Source organism: Falco biarmicus, chromosome 2, assembly GCF_023638135.1.
Source record: "Falco biarmicus isolate bFalBia1 chromosome 2, bFalBia1.pri, whole genome shotgun sequence".
In the NCBI taxonomy this organism is placed as follows: Eukaryota; Metazoa; Chordata; class Aves; order Falconiformes; family Falconidae; genus Falco; species Falco biarmicus.
Window position 1 is genome coordinate 61,922,374 of NC_079289.1, and position 18,095 is coordinate 61,940,468.

General features: G+C 36.2%; 1 protein-coding gene across 1 annotated transcript in view; it reads right to left on the bottom strand.

The window, feature by feature from the left end:
* NALF1 (NALCN channel auxiliary factor 1) overlaps positions 1-18,095 on the bottom strand; it is a 496,478-nt gene that overhangs the window by 233,381 nt on the left and 245,002 nt on the right.

The window sequence follows — 18,095 nt, forward strand, 5'->3', positions numbered from 1 at the left end:
AACACTTGGCTAAAAGGTGAATGGTAAGTCAGCAGAAGGAATAATCATGGACAGTCTGTGACAGGAGCAGAAAATCTCCAGAAGGACTGAAATTACTGAAGGTCACAAAAATAAGGGAGGAGATCATTCTATGTTGAAGGTTGTGACTTGACCAAGGGTAGGTCAAGAGGACTACAGAGGAGCTCTTGCATAATGCTTATACATTAAGTAATGCCTTCCAAGATGAATATAGAACTAATGCCAGGTTTATTAGCTCTGTCAAGGCTTCCTGTTCTCCTTTTCTCTTTCCCTCCCTCTCTCTTCTTTCCTTCTTACCTTTTCACCAGTATACTTATCCTATTACCTTAAAATCTAAGGAATTTTATAGCTTGGGACAATTAGACAATTTTCTAACTGTCATTGGACAATTAAAATAACATAATTCACACAGAGCCTACCCCAAGGCAAACTTAGGCTAAACCATCTTTTAATTGAAAAATAAGGCCTAAACTAATAAGCCAAGTGTATTTTTTTACAATTTGCATGTGGACCAAAAATGCCTGTTGGTTGGCTAAGCAAGAAAGAGATAAAAGCAAGACCCTTTGTGAACATTTTCTTTTAAATATGGTATGACTGATATGAACTGTACTCACCTGCAGCTTCACACTGAATTTTGCAGTATCTACAACTTCAACTAAATTGAATTAAAGGATCCAGTTGCTTTACTGTTGCTAATAGTTTGAGCAAATTATCTTAGAAAATCAGATCCTCACAACTAACTTGCCGTACAAATTTTCACAAGAATTTTAGTTTTCCAGCTTGGAAAATATGTTTATTTTTGAGATATTAAAATGCTAGGAGTAAGAAAATTCTTGAAAATATTGGATAAATAAAGGCTTCCATATGTCAAAAAATACTTCTTAAGGAATTACTTTCAATAGTTACATAGACCAGCTTGATAGATAGTTACTTCCTGGATAAAATGAGAGCAAGTGTTGCCTAACCTACTTTAGGACCAGAACTGATTCCAAGTTTCAGGTCCTCAGAGACTGACAGGAGCCCACAAGTAGGACAGAAACTTGCCTGATTTGTTATCTGAAATTTTCCTGTTAATTCATATTACATAGCAACTTTAATTCTCATTTATAAGAATAATAAAAACAATATCAGCATTAAATTAAGTTTTATTTTAATTATTGCAGTATTATTTCCTTAAATCATTGTTGATGGAGAAGGCTGAGAATTTTGAACTTGTGAAAAGGGGAAAATCTGGAAAGAGAGATTTGACATTTTAATGAAAATGCTCACAGCTGTAAATCTAATGCTCTTACACTTTATGCAATAATTATAGGTACCCAGTAGCACTGTGATACTTAAGGGTTTGTCATAATTTCCATTGTAAATCCAGTTTTTTAAGGATTTAAACTCAGCTGTGAAAATTTCCTTCTGCCTTAGATCTGGCATTGAAGACCCAGCTTGGGAATGCATTTAGTTTAGTGTCAGATAACTTGTGTACCCTGATAGCTCCATACCAGCTTTGAACATCACTTTTAAATTTTAGTGAATGGAGGTGGGGGAGGGGTGGTGGTGGTGGTAATCTTGAAAAATTAAATTCTACTCTCTGACTGGTTTTGCAAGTGTATTTGTGAGGAATGCAAACAGAAAGGTTAAGAGCCAATCATGCAGTGTTACTGTAACAGCGTTTAGTAGTTTGAGAAATAGATCAGTCAATGAAAATATTATTCAGGCTACTTGACTTGTAACCTAGATCTCAGTATTTTTCCTTTGAATTATTGTTTTTATCTTAAATTTATCTTCTGCTGTCTAACCCACATCATCTGAACCACAAAGGATGCAGAACTAGAAATGTTAGTAGGTTTAATTCATGCTACATTAGGCATTCAAGTGTCAGGCCTCCAAGTTTGAGCTGAGTCGCCATTTTAATCAATGGACAGACACACCTGTAAGAAAAATTCCTTTTAAAGATGGGTGTTTAAGACAGGTTACTGAAACTGACTTATTCAGACTTGCTGTTCTAAACAGGGTCAAAATAAAGCAAGGACTGTATTCCGAGAACTTTAGTGTTCTTTTTTAATGCTTGGATATGACCAAATGATTAAGCATCTCCAATATTAAGTCGTTGCCAAATTTATATGTCAGAATGTTAAACTTTGCTTCCTTTAAATACTTGCCACCACTTGGAAGCATTCAACAATCATATTTCACTAAAATAATAAAAAAAACATGTAAAATGTTCATAATAAATTGAATATGTATCAAACCAGCAGTTTTGTGGTGCTGATCATTGTATAAAATGATCTGAGTTATCTGGAAAATTCCTGATAGAAATGATGATGTCAGCAAAGGCTTAATGATATGTTTAACCTGCAATTTTCATAGAAATCTACAATCTCTTGGAAATATTTTGTCAAGAAAGGCTTGGCTGAGAGGCAACTGGTCTTGAATAGCCAGTATCCACTGCTACTCACCTAGCAGACCAAAGAGAATAACAGTTTTCACACAGTCTGTTTCAGGCTGAAATTTGATCCTCATCTCCTTGAATCTCAGGGATACTCTGGACCAAGGACTGCTGAACATACTGGATTTTTTTTTCATTGAAAGAAACAAAAATCTTTGACAGGTCTCATTTCATCATGGGGTCGAAGTAGGAACACTCTTAGATCTTGAAACTTACCTGTAAACTGCATGGGATCTTGTTGTTTGTATCTTGTACTCATCAACAAAATCACTTTGTAAAAATATATCCACTATTTAGTAAAAATAGTAATAAATTTAAAAGCTATGGCAGTGTTTTGGAGGGATTATTTCATGTGAACCTCAGAGAAAAAGAAGTGAAAAATATGGAGCTAAAAGATTTCCAGAAAATGTTAAGCAGAAGATGTTAAACAAAATAGGATTGTAAAATTTTCATACCACTCTATGTTATAATGAAGTCACATACTTGTGTGCATACATTTAGATATAAATCCCTATATATACATTTATGCACACACGTTTCACAAATTGTTTTACTTCTGTATGGTGTAGTACAGTAAGACAAATTCAATTAGGAAACTTATTTTTCTGGTCTTTAAATGATTTTTCAGAGCTTTATGCTATGTCTATGTGTGAGTGGGGGAGAGTGAGAGGAAGAGCTGGGGGAGGATGAGATGGACTGCTTTGGAAGGTTTGCCATGGGACTACCCTATAAGCCAGAAAGTAAATGGATCAAACACCTTCATTCTTAATTGAGCTAAATAGTCCTTCCTCATGTGGGCAGTCTACAGGGTTTTCATGAGGCATTATTCAGTAATTTAATTGGGAGTACTCCTGAAATAAAACACTAAACGTGAGGAAGCTGCAGAAAATGTGAGGAATAAGACTATATAATGCAGGTCTGGGGACTAGTCTACACTGCTACTTTATCACATCCAGTTTAGGCTTAATAAAATGAATGTAGGTGTCAATCATAGAGAAGCAGCAGCTCTGAGAACTGGAGTGACAAGTACATATCTGACCATCAACTGAACATCTGATACTGAAACTTGTATTGAAGGTAGCTGAGATATGTTTACTTGCCTTACATTGGTAACTGTGGTTATGTTTTCCCTCCCATTTCTCTGAAAAAGAACTGGGAATAATGACATTTAGAAAGTTATAAATGCCTACGGTAGGTTTTGTGGCAAAGCCAAAGCTCCTTCTGGGCATTGAAACTTTCACTCCTAATATATAGTGATAAGAGTAAAGTTCAGATAAGGTACCAGCTGTAGATAACAAAAATGGCCATGCTGCAGCCATTCTTCGCTGTGGTTTTCTTGTGTGCCAGTGCCAACCTGTGCACACCACATCGGTGATATTCTTAAGAACTTTCTTCCCTGCTGTATCTTCATTGCAATTCACGTAGGGCTTTTTCCACATTTAGGAGCATAGTTTCATCATGCAGTCTTTAAAGTAACATTGTTGCACCACACTGACATTTCAAGTTATTTTCCACAGCTAGAAATTAAAAGAAAACTTGGTTTTGTCTAACCATCTTGACAAAAATATAACTAAAATAGATACGTTTATGTTCTTCTTAGGAGAATCCACAAAAAAAGTGAATTTGTGGGTGTGTGAGAGACATCTGTATGACTGGGAAAAAATATGGGAAGGCATTGTATTTTGATGTGGGGATATAGTAAAGGGAAGACTAAAGAATCTGTCCCTGTAATTCTGTGCAAGTAAATGCACAAATACATACACAAAATAGGCATATTCATTGTTCCTCACATAAGAAATAAATTAAGGGAGTTTAATATTAAGTTGGAATAAAATTTAATTGTTTATTCAAACAGTTCAGAAAAAAACCCCACCCTGATCACTAAAAATATCTGGAAAGGTGGCAGTCATCAATAGGTATTGACGTCAGTAAGTAGTTGGAACACTTCTGTATCTGGATCCACTTTTTGACCATTTTAAATGGAAGCTGAAATCCCAGCTTCAGACAGATAAGTGCAGTAATTTTGCCTTTAACACTGCAGGTGCTGAGGAAGCTAGACAAAGCTTATGGAAGCGGAAAATTCAGTAACAGGGAAGACTAACAAATGCATTGCAAGTCAAAGCTGTTGCTGGAAAAGACACTAGATAACAGTCTCTGCAGAAGACAACTAACGTAAGCCAACATTAGTTGAGACAAACAGCAAGATATACATTTTTGCTTCTTTTTTCTGGAGTAAAGAGCTACACCAGAAGTCCTAAATCCCAGCTAATCTTGCTCATCACAGGAGACGAGTACAGAAATTGCAGTGTTATCTGTCTTCATATTCTTAGCATAATCACATGCCCTCAAGTTTCAGACATACATGAACTGAAATACTAGAATATCATAAAGCTACTTTAGTGCTGGTTGTTAACTTCTCACACCATTTAAAAACAGAAAAAGGGAAAAAAACAGACCAAAAAAAGAGACATGTCTTGAAGAGAGAACAGGTCCTTAAAATTTTCCTGTTGAGTCATGTACTGAAAGTTTTTAAAATCATGCTTGAACAAAATTGTCTCAATCCTTTTCAGATTATATAAATAGGAAGAAAACATACTTCTACTACAAAAAGAGGTTGTGACCTATTTTTGGATACTCAGAACTGGTTCAACCTATATATTTGGTATAAACGCTCTTCCATGAATAAATCAGCTCATCACATGAGTTTTCTTCCTTCATATATGAAATAAAAAGTTATTTATTATGCGCACAAACTGTGCAAAAAAACTCCAGTAAAAAACTGCCCACTGTGCAGAACTGCAGTATATAATGTAGCTTTGGTGAAAGAGCCAGAAAGAATTGATAGTGTAGGGACATGTGAGCAAAAACTCTGTTGTTTCTCTCTTATCCATTTCTCTCAACTCCCAAATAAAGGTGGAGAAATCAATCTTATTTAATTTCTGAATTAGTTTAGAATTACTGTCTCTGAGAACTAGTGGGGAACAATGTAGTGATGGAAAGCCTACCTGTTTTACACAGAGCTAAAGGTATAACCACCTTGCAAAAGAAAGAGGACATCTCCAGTGAGGGAGGGATAGGATGTGCACCCCCTGTATTAAGACACATTTTTGCATCCCCGTGGTGCAAAATGCCTTACTGGGCCTCTGCCAGAGTGGTGTCCATGCCATGGTTCTTAGGCCAGATTTGGATAACAAACCACCATCTGTCCTGGAGTTTATGTATAATACCAGTTAGCCAGGATATTAGATTACCATTAAATTATTTGTTTCCAACTATAGGTTTAGACATCCTATCTAAATATATTTATTTTTACAGTTTTCAGAAGAGGATGAAGGAGCTCAAAATATCAAACTTGTAATGTTCATTAATTGTGCATATGCCTACGACAAAGCCCTCACCCCAATATGCTGTAATAGTTATTTCTTTAATACATGTTTTATTTCAGAAGTAGCACTCTGAACTTTTGTTTTTCCAATATTTTTTGGGGGAAAACAGCCAATACAATTTCTCTACTTTGAGAATTATTGACCTGATCAAATAAATGGAGGATCTTGTAATGTTCTAAAAGTGGCTATCACAAACCATCACTTTTCTTTTAATGATACCAGGAAGATTAACAAAATGTATTGCTTTCTAGATCTAGCAGAATTTAGATCAGCCAAGGAATTTGTACTTGAGACATAGAACTATGGTGAAAAAACTATTGTAGACAGTGTAAATGTCTGATAAGGAAACCCATAAAAATCTAGTAGTCATTTTTACAAAATATTCCCAAGATTTATCCAGTTAAATTAGCATTATAGACTTCTAAGGGATTTCTTAATTGGACACTGTTATTAACAACAAAATTAAATCGATTACACACAGACTGATTATTCCTTTTCAATAAATAAAATGACAAGCAGTATTTACACTCCCTCCCTCAAAAGCTTTCTCAAAGGCACTGCAATTAATTATTCACCTGTGAAAGATAAAATAGAGAAAAATCTACATGGCCATGTAGGTAGTCTCCCATCTGTGACTTCAAGGGGAAAATTTGGTCTTCCTGTGTTGCTTCTATTATTCTCTGTTCTGCAGAGGCTACTGCAGTTCTGGTGCTGCATAATCATATTTCTCTCCTCTTCTAACAGTGCTCTTTCACTTCTCGGCATCCTGGCAGGACTGCCGCCTCACTCTTTCCTCCCTCCTCATGCTGTCTCTTTTCTTGAGGAGTTCCTTCATAGATCCCAAAATATTCTTTTCATTAAGGACACTTCCAGGCAGGAAAGGCACAGCTCTGATCAAATCAAAGGCACTGGAGCAATCAGGCAGCCCGGGAATCCCTGGTGAGTGCAGAAACAAAGTGAAGCACTTCCCCTGTGCTTGCAGAAGTAAAGCCAAACCCCCCTTGCTAGAAACTATATGGATAGGTATTATAGCAACTGTTCTTAAGTTGTATGATCCTTACCTTATTGAAAAAAAAAAAACCAAAAAAACAAAAAAACAAAAAAACCCAAAACAAAAAACATTTACACGTGCAGGAGAAGCAAACTATGCAGCACAATATGCAAACAGCTACACACACATGACAACCTCTGGCTCAAAAGGCATGTTTTTGATACGCCAAAACCACAGTAGATGTTGCTGAAGTGGCCAGGCACCGGCAGAGGGCTCTAGACACCTCAAGAATATGGACAAACACAGAGTAATAACAGGAAAAAAATAGAGGCATATCTTCAGACAAATATTTTGCTGTAGGAAAAAATAGGAGGAATAAGATTCTGCCCCATAGAAGTGGCAACCTAGAACCTTGATCACAAAGATAAAAGGCTGAACTTGATTCAAACAAGGTGAGTTTGGGATTATTCTCATGTAAATCTGTACTTAGAAACACAGAGCCTCAGAAGAACAGGGTCAGAAATATTTCCACCATTCTTAAGATATCTTGTGATATCATGATGATGGTGCCACAACTTTCCTGGTCTCTGGCAGGGCTTTGCTGACATTTCAGAAGACATTCAGTGTTAAGCCACCACTCCTTGTCCCACCCCCACTGGATACAAAGAACAGTTCTCTCCCTCTGAAAATAATCTTTCAACTTGACATGTTTGTGTTGAAGTAGATAGGCTAGATAGATAGATCAAAGCAACATATCTAACAGGAGTGAAGGAAGGACTATAATTGTATCCTTTCCATATGCCAGCTATGCTAAAGAAAGAATTTTGCACATTATAGATCATAAAGTCATTGTACACACAACTGTTATCAACAATCAACATTTCTCTGTACCTCTCCTAGCCATCACTGTTTGCTGTAACAGAAGTAAAGCTGAGATTTCAGTTGCTGCTGTGGGAAAATGCTATATATTCTGACAGCAACTGCTGTTCCACTCATTCTTTGTAAACAGGTAGTCATGATTTATGACACCACGAATTATACTAGAGAACAAGTTTTCAAAAAAAATACATAATCAGAAAAGAGGCTATACAACTTATTTTAGAACATTATGGAATACATAATTAAGGAGCTTTTCCATATGATAAAAGCTCATCATTCTGGCATTCAGTGGCTGGAATCATTGCTAGAATGTTACTTAAATGGTATTTTAGAACAGAATTTCATAGTAATAAGTACTTCCTTCTTCCTGAGTGTCCTTTTTTTGATTTGAAAGACAAATATTCAAAGCATGAATAATAGAATATAATAAAAGTGATTCCCTAGATTTTAGACGTCAAATTGCTTTGCAATCTATTGGAAGTGATTAATATAAAGAATAACACAGTAGCAATGTGGCATTAAATTAGGCCATTTGTCCAAACAAGGCCATTCCACTGATTATTAGATGCCTTACTACTCTACAAATTTTAGTAGCGATGTTAAAAGCCAAGTTTAAAAAAACGGAAGAGAAAGAATGATGTGGAAACAATCGTACAAAATTTTCTTCTGGGTTTAGATTCTGTCATTAACTGTGTTTTCATGCAACAAAAGGAAGGCACAACAACTATTTGATTAATGATATTTTCGTTGCTCAGTACCTAACACTTTGCAGGCTTTTATAGGAATGCTCATAGGCTCCCTCCTGTCTGTGGTCCTGCTGTGTGAAGCAAATACATTTTGCAAAGAGCCCAGCTTTGCAACCTATATGTATATGTCCTATACAGCATTTGGACACATACTTGGATCTAATCCCCAAAACATTGGCTATTGATTTAGGCTGCTTCTAGATCAAGAACAGTCTTGAAGACAGGCTCCAGGGAAAATGTATAGGCTGCTTACAGTGATTATTCCCAGGGCTGCACACAATGTTTACTTCTTGGTGAACAAGATGCATACCCACAGGGAAAAAGATTCAGTAAAGCAGCAGTGTATGCTTACTGCTTAGACTGGTCATGGTGTTACATCACCCAGTTCTAGATGACAATCTAGGAGAGTCTCATCTATTGGTGATGCCACATGAACAAAGCTTGGTAGGAGGATGAGATAATTACAATCTTTCATGGCAGAGCTAGGATACTGCCTGCCACAAGGCAGATATTTTTGTGAAAACCCTATTTCGGTCTCCTGCAAGAGCTATATGGATCTGTCTTGACATGTCTCAGAAACGCATTAGGCTCTCTACCATGCTCATGTCAAAATGAAGAAGGCACAGTACTGTCGTAGTCGAGATGACCCCATAAATTCCTTTCCAGCACCAATTTCCTCTGATTGTCCACATGAGCTGACACAAAACCATAGGAAACTGAATATTTGTCCTCTCAGAAGTACACTGTTCATCCTGCCTTTAAAAATCCAACCCAGCCTCAATCCTAAACCAAACCTAAAACTGGAGAGATCACCAGATTAGTCTCTACAGCTGAAGGTATTCAGGAGAAGAATTTGATTTCTTGGCCAGCCAGACACTCACAATTAGGATGACTGACAGCAGCTTTTTAAGTCTGAAGCACAGTTCTAATTTATGTTTCTGAATCTGTACAGCATGCTTTAAACATGCTTTTAAACATTTATTTATGTTTAATCAAAATGAAACCATTAAACCCTCATGAAACTTCACACTTGCTGAACCACAACTCTGCAGCCTTGAATACCTTAACAAAATGGATCTTGAATACATCACCTTGTTTTCATCCTCCTGATGTGTATGAAACCCATTTCCAAAAGCCTTGTTTTTCTCATGCTTTTCTCTTTGAACCTAATCTTTGGATGACAAGTGAAATGGCTTAAAGCAGGATTCTGTATCAGCTTTACGTTACCTCTGTTCTGTCTGCGGTACAAATATTTTGAAACAAGCAATCTGAATCTTATTGTCTAATAATGATTCCATTTTCTGTGGGAAACTATTCATCATTCTATGCATCATGCTAAAAGAAAAATGGGATATAATGTCTGAATATGCAGGGGTGTATGTGTGGAATCTTGCAAGATAAATAATTGTTTTAAGTTGAGCTACAACAGCAGAATAACTGTATTCCTGTGCTGAAAAGGCTGCTTCCAATATCCCCTGTCTCAGTCTTTTTACAATCATAGTTATTATCTCTCAATTTGAGTGCCAAGCAGACAAAAAAGGGATAATGAATTAGCTAAAACATGGAGATCAGCAGCTAGTGAGAACATTCACACTGGCATGGAGGTCTTCCCCTGTACTTGGTGCAGAAGTCAATATATATATATATATATATGACCCACTTTAATAACTTTACATTAATTTGACTGAACATGATCACAGGAAGCAGTGACACAGTCACTCACACACAATGCAAATCATTGGCATGAAAAGGAGATACATTTCATTGTGCTACTCAGTCGTCTGCCCTGTTTCCTTGCAATGACCATGGCACAGTTTTGCCAACTGTTTTATCTGGTAGCAGTCCAATATTGGTGCCTTTAAAATAGTTTTTAGAAATTAAAATAGAACTGTTGCAATAATAGCATCATAACACAATGTCTACTTGGACAATGTGGGAAGAATTCTTTACAGTCATATTTCCGTGTGGATTTATAACTGTAGTAAGCTATTTCATTTACCAAGTTTGCTCTCTAATCTAGACAAGTAAACACTCACATTATTTCTGTGAAATATCTCTTTGCATATGTACTCCATACCCATCAAGATTTCTAATTTTAAAAACTACATTAAACCTTTATGAGAATTCATGTTACCTGGTAGGACAGTCTTCACTAATGGCTTAGGATATGCATTTATAACTTCAGCATGTTCTGAGGACGAAGTACCACTAAATCTCAATATTCAAGAGGAACATATAGATATTACAAGAATATTTTCTGTTGCTTTCAAGGGGTGTTCATTTAGCAGAAAGTTAAAGCACATGCTGAAATGGTTTGCTGAAGAATCAGAGATGAAGACAGGAGGAAGCATTAAGGTAGCTTGAATATCTACCTGAAATAGTTTCTAATCATAATCAAAATATGTAAATGTCCATATATTATAGTTCAAAGGCTCATACAGTCTTTTGACAGACAAGTCCATAAGGTCAGCAGTATTTTAGATTCAAGATCAAGCTGTGTAAGATTCGTATGTAACTTATACTGCATCTCACTATTAGTAAAGCCCACAATTACTGTTGTTATTTTGTCCATTCTGGGGCAATTATTTCTTAGCCTAGCTGCCAGCTGGCTTTGCTGGTCTCTGTCTGAAGAACTGAACTCTCCTTGTCCCAAGGAAAGGATTGAAAGGCAATTCATCTTACAGTTTCAGTACAACTGATGTATTGAAATAATGCCATACAAACTATATTCAATTTAAATAATTTAAAGTCCCCGAGTATTCCTGTATTAGCTAATTCACTGTGTTAAACTGTGTATGTTTTTACATATCAAACCATTAATTAAGATACTATTTAGTTTGAATTTACAGTTACCATTATCTGGGTCAAATTATGAATTCCTTGAAAATTTCTGATGAGAATTCATGGATATTAGATCTTTAGGAAATGACAAATACTTGCAAATTTTGAAATTAATTCACATTATTGGAGTCAGAAGTTTGAAATATGAGAGTATTTTTATATTTTGAAAAGCCTTCTGCTTCTTGTTTTGAAGCACTATCTTTTAAAATTTTCTTACTCTACTTGAGGAATTCCATATTTATTTTATTTTTTTATTTAATTATGACAAACTATTCTTTCCAGATTATTTTTTCTATTCCTTGTTCTTATTTCAATATTGAGTTTTGTTTGTTTAATTTGAAAAAACTCTTCAAATGTAACACATTGGGAATTAAGTTGAAAGAGGATATTTTTTTTCCTGTAAAAATGAACTGTGAAACTATATTATTTTTTAAGGTTACTTCTTCAGTTACTTAAATAAAATCAACTGCTCTGACAATCTGCTAGGCAACATGAATTTTTGGATATTAAGTGAAATAGTAATAAGCAGTGAAATAAATAATCTTGTAGCAATTAAAGTACATCATGTTCACTAAGTTTTAGAGTAATGGCAATCTTTAATTAATCCTCTGTTCCTTTCCCCAGATTTCCTAAGGAATAAAGAACACTGTCAGAAGAGAATGGCCAATATGGGGCAGAAGCCCAGAGAAGATAAGTCATTTCTGTGCAAAAGGAAGCTTTCTTTCCCTAGGCATGGCTCAGATCCATACGGTTAACAGGCTGAGTCCTTTTCCTTTCTAAGAGCTTTCTTCGTTGGCAAAGTTGTTCTTTTCTTTTTTTAGTACTAGAGTTAATTAGCTTAAGTTATTCTATTCCCGATTACAGGAGCTTCATGTTCAGGACATTACTCAACTGTGTGCATTTTCAACAGTGTCTCTCTCCTTTTATAATCTAAATGAGAGCTGTCCAAGTGCAGAGGAAAATATATAAACTCAGCTTCTCAACTGGCACATAATCCCGAAGTTTCATTTACTTCAGTGAATATAAGCTGATCTGGCACTGAATGCATCAGCACAAAGAAGCTACTTAGCTCTGGAGAGCTAATGTTTGGCATTTGATGTATGTTTTAACTTCAATAAAGTGAATGTAAAATTCTGTAGACTTATAATTTATTTTAACAAAAAATTCAATATTGCTGTAAATATGTATATATCAGATGTAAGCAGAATTTGGTTTCCCAAACAGAAACTTGGTGACATAAAAGACTTTTTAGGGTGAACAATGCATTTTCTTTAGAGAGATTAAAATATGTTTTGAAAATAATCCTATAAAAAAACTATTATTCAGTATTTGTCACTAGAGATCCTCAGTATAAGTCCTGTTTGCTCTCTTGTCCTTCCAGCCTCTGCCATTGAGGGCACTCCCAAATTCCCAGGGAGGCAAAAATATATTTGACCTTAGGACCCCTTGCTTCACAAGGCTGTTGTCAAATTAATGACACTTGGCAAAGGAATTTACAGGGGCATTAACTGAAACACTGGCCAGCCTTTCACATGATAAAATACAGTGGAGGACACATTTTAATTAAACTTCTTCTGCAGGAAGATTTCCTCAGGCAGCAAAAGCTGGGCTCCCCCTTGCCTCTCTGGTTCTTGTGATAAACTGCTGAATCCTGTGTGTACGAAAGGCTACTGACTCCCCTGTGTGTGACCTGTGAAGAAATAACACTTATGTTATTTTTCCCGTCACTGTCACTCCACCACATCTTATATCTTCTCCAAGTTTGTTCTCAGTTTTAAAGCCATGCTCCTGAAATTTGCCCAGCACACATAAACCCAATAAAGATTAGAGTTTCTACTTGAATTTGATGCTGGAGTGGGATGGGCAGAGGTGAAGGAAATACATATGCCTTTGCCACAGTCTAAAGAGCAATTTTTTCTCCTCGGTGACAGTATCGGCCTGAAAGGAAAGACATATCTCCCCTTAAGCCACCCCTCACCAAACCCTTCTGATATATTGCTGGGAGATGCACATTGACTTGTACCCTGTAACACAGCTAATGTATAATATCAAACTTCATTTTGTAAATATGCACAGTTTTTGTCTTTGAGCAAGCAAATTGTGTTGATTGTATTGCAACACAATATAATAGAAAGGAAGAGTAAAAATATACCTAAATATTAATAGTGCAGCAACTGATGTCACAACAACTACAGGAAAACCTGCTAACGAAAAATGCACATTTTTATTTTCACGTACCCTATTTCTCGTAAACTTTAACAGCTAAACCCAGGAAACTCTAGTCCAGTATACAGTCAGCTATACAATGGCGGTTGAAAATATGAACTACCTTTTAAATTATGTACTAAATATGAACTGCTGGCCAGATACTGTATCAGGCTTTCCTTCTGAGGGATATACTACGCTAAATCCTGTAAATCCTCATATACATATTGGTCGTATGGATAAACCATCAGAAGTCATTTCAGTGAGAATTCCCCTGCTTAAAACCAAATGGGGTTAGATGTTTCAGGATCAAAGACTGGTTCTTTAAGCAGTCTTTCTGTTTTCATTGAGGTGATTTGAAAAGTAAGATGCTACTCAGGCTAGGAATGCAGAATCTAGCCCACCATTCATGCTACACAGAAAGCCTGAAACTCAGGAGATGCTTGGAACATAGAAGCTGAAGTTTAACATCCACAAAATGAGTAAATATACTTGATTTGACATTAAACTTGAAAAATGTTTCAAGTAATGTATTGCAATTCTAGGCACAGTAGCCCCCTTCCCACATCAAAATTAAATCTGGGTTTGGGACACTACGGAGAACGAGCAAGAAGTATTTGCAAAAACTGACTGCACTGAAGTGTGAAAAATCAATTAAAACTTCCAGCCACCCCTGGATATATGTTTTCCATAAAACGAATTGTTGCTAAAAAACTAATGTTACGATTACACACCTACAAAAGAATTCATTTTATTAAAAAAAAATAAATATGCCAGGAGATAAATTTAAATTGAATAGACACAAAAGATTTTAATTACTGCTTTAAATGAGATTAATTGGGTCTTTGAACATGAAACCCACAAATATTATTTTTAGTACACATTTTCTGCTTTGTATTTATACATATCCTTCCTTACATAACCAATGCACTTGGACCTGACCAGGCAATCTTAAATACATCATTATTCCATTTGATCTGTGGAGTTAAAAGCTTTCAGTTGCTGCTGTGTTACCAAAGCCTCTTCAAAGCTGAACATCACCATATCTGGTGTATTGCTCTGCAGTTTTGTACATAAAGCCTCAATATGCCTTTACCAGTCTTACCCTTCAGCCTTCTTTGTGGTTTGTGGTTTTAGGACATTCTCCTTGCAGCGGTATCTCAACTCTGCCACTTCATTGCTTAATCTCATTCTGCTGTATTTGGAGCCTCCTATATTCCTCAGTTTAGCAAAGCATCTTCTGGCAAAGGGCAACAGTCTCAGGCATGTAGTAACAGGAGACAAGGAACTATCCAGCTTACCTGTAAGTGAATTGGGGTGACTTCGCTAAGGATAACAGTCAAGATGAGGGGACGCTGGCTGCAGCTCCTACTTTTAACAGCTAGGTAATTGCCAATTTGTAATTCCCAAAATTCTGGGAGACTTTTAACTTTATTTTAACAGGGGAAAACTTACTAAAACAAACCAAACAACCAAATTGTTTCCTTTACTGCAGTAATGTCTATATTTCTCAGAGTAGTATATTTATACTGGGAGACCTAGCACTCATTCCTCAAAGCAGATTAGAACAGAAAAATTAACACCTCACTGGATCAGACCAGCAGGTTCAGAGAGTTTAGTATCTTGTCACTGACCATGTGTATAGACTGCAGTCGGAGGATTATTTGCTGCACTTGTGGAAGTACTAACAGTAAATTTAATCTGTCTAGTTTAAGAAAAAAGTGCTGTGAGAATGTGTCAAGATGGATTTATATAAACCTGTCAGAAACTGGGAATACTAGTCTACAGTGAATATCATAGTGCTGATGAATTTTTGCACCTGTTTTTTGTTGTTGTTGGGATTTTGTGTGGGTTTTGGTGTGGGGTTTTTTTTTGTGGTGTTTTTTTGTTTTTGTTTTTTTTTTTTAAACTAGATGGATTTAAAAGAGTGCTAGCATGCTTATTGATGCTGTCTTTACACTCCCAGTTATGGTAGAAATCACAGGCAATAACGGTCTGCAGAAAATGTTTGAAAAGCACGTACAAGAAACTCATCAGCACAGCAATATTTGAATCACACTTATGCTAAAAATTTCTTTCAAACCTAAATAGTTAGAAAATATCTTAAGACAGTTTAATATAATTTCAAATATTGCTTTTCCTATCTTTAGTATAACGATTATGGATGGTACAACATAGTTAATTGACTGAATTAAGGGCAGAAAATTGAATATAATGTTCATTGGGAAAATGATTTTGTATGATTTTTTTTAATCATTAATAAAGTGAAGAAAATAATCAGCACATCTGGGAACATGCAGGCATGTGGATTAGTAGGAATGTCTGATGTTCAGCTCTGTAAATTATTGATGTACTCTAATAATTTTGTTATTTGGTAACCCAAACTCAAAATGGTTTAACCTCACATCCCAATACAAGTTAAATAATCATTTTCTCTAAGCAGAGAAGACTGTGATTTTCAGGTTTATTTCAAGAAAACAACAGAAAGGAGAAAGTTAGCTGATGAATAATAGCCTACAGCTGAGGCTATCCTGTCACTGCTGGAGAGCTCATACCAATTTAGCTCTGGCATTTCTGTATAGGTGAATCTCATACCTTAAATTGATCAAACTTTTCTTGAAATTCACGTCCCAACAAATCAGCTACTACTATATACAAAGAGTACATGCCAATCTGTGCTCTACCCAGCTGTCCCAGCTCATCTCTTGTCAGCCTGTGCCTGTTAACTTTGCTGCCACAGAGCAAAACATTTTCACCAAGGAACAGAGACATGTAGGCACAGAAGAAAAAGTCAAAAGCTGCAGAACTACTAGGGTTTCATTTTCCATCCCTGTTCGGGATATCTTCCTGTTTCTTCCTTCCCTAACCCCAACACAGCCCAGCCTGAAAACAGGTCATCTAATTTATACAACAGCCCCCAACTATGGAAGTTGAGTGCCAGGATAAAAAACAGGTCATGGAGGTAAGTATGAAGGAAAGAGCTGCTGGGTGTTGATGTTCTCCTTCACCAGAAGCAGACAGGTGCAGAGATGAGGGATTTTTATAGGCCGTTTTCTTTTCCAGCACTCACCTTTCAGGAGCAGCAGCAGTCAGTCAAAGCAGTTGGGTATGTGTGACGGGTTTATATGAGACAAAGCTTGGTACCAACTGCATATGATGGGTTCTAACAGAATCCTACAGGAAAACAGCATAGGAATTTCTTGACTAATTCTGAGGGGAACAGAAAAAAATCAGAACAGGGCTCTCACAATATGTACTTAGACATAGAAACTCTTACTGACTTTACACAACTCATGCTTTCACTTGCTGTAGGATTTAATTTTCTTGTAGTGGCAACAGTGGATCCAGTGAGTCTAGCTGGCAAGGCTACTATGCAAGTCTAGGAAATGTAATGGTTTCTGGTGCTAACATTGTGTTTTCCCTGTCTTAAACAAGCACATGCCAATGCTTCTTATTATGAATTAGTAACCACCTCCTACACGTTACAAACCACCAGATCTCAGCTGCTAGCAAGCTGTTCCATGTTGCCAGCTATCCTTGATATTAGATTGCTACCTGATTAGGTTGCTAAGGCAGAGTCTCACTAAGTCTCACTCATGCAGAATATGATTTATTCACTGTTTCAGTTTCCAAGCTACCTATCTTCCAAAATGAGATTCACAATGGATTTGATGGCATATAAAAAATTACATCCTTCCTCAGAGGTTTTTCAAGAAATCCCCCTTATTTTAGTGTTTACAAATGAGCAGGACTTGATGGTGACAAGCTTCAGACAGAAATCTACTGCTTAAACCTGAACTTAAACTTTGCATACTGACTGCTTTTCTGCTAGTGAACCTTATCAGACAAACTACCCTTTTATTTCTAAAAGCATTTCTGATTTGATTATATCAAACCGTATATTAATTAACAGAATCTATATTTTTCCAGTACAGTTTCTAATTGAGGTGGAGATTTGTCTAAGGAAAACCTAACTTCTGTTAAGCTCACTGCAAAAAGAAACACAGCATTGCAGTCCTTATTTCGTTCATGCTCTGCTAAGCACAGGAATCAAAGTGATATCAGAACACAGGACAGCCACTGGTGTGCCAAAGCTCATCTGTTTTTAATACATCATTTAATCTCATGATCATCTTTCATCTTCATATAGCCTGTTCTGTTTTAGCAAAACAGTAACATGCTTATGCTTTCATACCAAGGAATTCTACTATTAAAGACAACTAAATAGAGCTAGATATGACATTTTTCTTCGAAATTGCTTAATTGCTAAATGAAAACAAATGTACATGTATACACTTTTAAAATATTCCTTTACAGATGACACATAACATGAGCCTGGTACTGACAGCTGAGCAGATTTTTGGCTGTTGGCTTATGTACCTGTGTGTAGATGTGCTAAAGTTGGAAGAAGGCTGTATTTACAAACATTAAAACAACCAAAGTATGTCTTTTCCAAAACATGCCATCAACATCACAAAATCATATACGTATTTGACTGAAATTATCACAGAATTTCATTTGGGGAAAAGCAAATGCTCAGACACAGTGAGGTTCAGAGAAGAAAAGTTACCCTCTCCACTTGGCACATC